Consider the following 2,500-nt stretch of genomic DNA (forward strand, 5'->3'; position numbering starts at 1 on the left):
TAGACGTAGCTGGCTGAAATGAGATATAGTAAACATGTTAGCGTTTTTGTCCATTGACCTCCAGCGCAACTGTAGCCAGTAGATGTGAGTTACTTATGTAAGATGATGAGCATTTCTGCAAGATTACTAGAGTTATTTTAAGAATACTGAGTGGCAAATTTGGATTTGTAAATAGGCAATATATTGTGATATCATTGACTGACTGACAAAAAGTATCGTGGGTGTAGTTTTCTGATATCTCCCAACACTCGTCTGAAATGACTTTGACATTGTGTTTCTATTTTGTGTTTAAACATTGTCTCTGTTGCTGTTTGAGATTGTGATTAGCGTCTGTGTGCCTGTCAGGAGTTTGTCTGTTAGTTTATCAGTTTTGTCTCTATTGCGATCAGTTGCTTGATTCGCTTTCTGTGTTTATGCTTGCCGTTCTGATTGCGTGTTGTCTAGTTGCCTTCTTGCTTGTGTTGTCTTTTTGTATATTCATGCGTCTATTTGTGGTTCTATGCTTGTTTCCGCATTTTGTCTTTTCTTAGCTGCCATACCTTCAGTGACTGTGTTCAACAAGAATGGATTGACGATCAAATTTTTTTGTTCTAAAAAATTTCTAACAATCCCAACAACATAGTCGAAATCCTAATGTTTGCTCTTAACTCTCAACCTTTTGCAATGACGGACTTTCTATTTCAAGTAGCAGTACCAAAGGTATTCCTTACAATAAGAAAGTGAGAATGACACCTGTCAATCTGTGTGTGTGTGTCTATTCAAAGACATTCCAGTTAAACAACCAGTCACTTTGCGAATGTAATTCCACCTTTCAATTCTGGCAGTGTGATGCAAATCATTTGCGTTGAGCATCCTCAACAGGTAAGTGTTTGTGTGTGTGTGTGTGTGTGTGTGTGTGTGTGTGTGTGTGTGTGTGTGTGTGTCTGTGTGTGTGTCTGTGTCTGTGTCTGTGTCTGTGTGTCTGTGTCTGTGTGTGTGTGTGTGTGTCTGTGTCTGTGTCTGTGTGTGTGTACAAAGACCACGTTTCCGGGTCTGCTCCTGGACCGTGGATTATCTTGCCATTGTGTAGGCTTTGTAAGTAAGTTTACTACTTACCGTTTTATGCATATTATGAGAGACTTTGCCTGCGTAGAGATGCGTCGGAAACCATTTCTTGAGTACGGCTTCTAGAGAGTAAGAGACTGCTGTTCAAGCTGAAGCCACCTGATTCACACTCTGAACAGATACACATGGAGTGGAAGCACAGGCTACTCATTGTCTAGTGATGGATTAGTATTAGCGAGTGAAATCATGCCACCTGAGAGCCCATTTGGGGTAACCAATCATGTAGGACGTTCCGCGTTGTTTGTGGGCAGTCTAGCTTGCTTCTGTGTATATGTCATTGGCCAAGTCGAAGATGTTACTGTGATAACTGGCACTCGATAGGTACTGCCGCAGATCAGAGTACAGTACACGTACACTCAGTCTGTTTACTAGCACTGCCAGCCTACAGGTGCCAGCAACAGTTATGTGTAAAGTAACACAACACACACGCACTAGCTATTTCATAGCTGTAATGTCTAAATCAGAATGCAGAGGCTGTTCTACCTCATCCGTAAGTGCAATTGATCAAGACATGTGTATAGTCTAGTGATTCTATAGAAGTCAAGATGCTGATTGTCGGAAATGTCACTGAGACTGAAGCTGATGGTTTACGTCGGATAATTGAACAGCAAGCAAATGAAACAGTGGAACTTGTAAACAAGATTAGAGTTCTCCAGTAAGACCATGCATCTGTAAAGTCTGAGTTGCAAGGAATCGCTCAACACACTGCCAAATGATAAAATCAAGTTTTACAGGTTTTGTGTTGAGAAACGTGCTTGATAGAGTGTGGAGTTGGATTGAACCAGCAGCCAAGTCTATTACTCTGTATAGCAAACAAAACATCAGGCCAAGGTACATTAACTGATGTAAGCTCATGAGCTCACTGCTTTCCATGAAGGGTTGAATAGGCTAAACGAATTCTTGCTGACTCTAGTTCGACAAGATACACAGTTTCACAGTTCCAGAGCTTGATGGGGAAACAAGTAGTTCTATTCAGCCACACAGTGCATCACATTCGGCACCCCGAATGGGTTCCCCTACCGCAAAATCTTTATCTGATAAACTTCCATTGCTAGGCAATGAGTATTCTGTCTTTCCACTCCACGAATATCTGTTCAGAGTGTGAATCAGGCGACTTTAGCTTGAACAGCAGTCTCTTACCCTCGAGAAGCCATACTCAAGAAGTGGGTTCCTACGCGTTTCTGCGCAGGCAAAGTTTCTCACAAGATGCACAAAATGGTAAGTAGTGAACTTACTTACAAAGCCTAGTCAATGGCAAGATGATCTACGGTTCAGAAGCAGACCTTGAAACGTGGACTTTGTGTACAGCGAGATTGGCGAAAAGTGCGTGTTACCCTCGAGATTGCGCATGCTTTAGAAGCTTCGCCCCCAAATATTGTCTGTTGGGCCTCTTCAG

At 42.1% G+C, this 2,500-nt stretch overlaps 1 long non-coding RNA gene across 1 annotated transcript in view; it reads left to right on the plus strand.

The window, feature by feature from the left end:
• Positions 1-2,500, plus strand: part of LOC134181144 (uncharacterized) — a 20,125-nt gene that overhangs the window by 6,228 nt on the left and 11,397 nt on the right. The window contains exons 6-7 of the long non-coding RNA XR_009970090.1: positions 531-699; positions 765-861. This is a non-coding gene — a long non-coding RNA (uncharacterized LOC134181144). The remainder of the gene's footprint in view (positions 1-530; positions 700-764; positions 862-2,500) is intronic.

This window comes from Corticium candelabrum, chromosome 6 (assembly GCF_963422355.1).
Source record: "Corticium candelabrum chromosome 6, ooCorCand1.1, whole genome shotgun sequence".
Taxonomy (NCBI): domain Eukaryota; kingdom Metazoa; phylum Porifera; class Homoscleromorpha; order Homosclerophorida; family Plakinidae; genus Corticium; species Corticium candelabrum.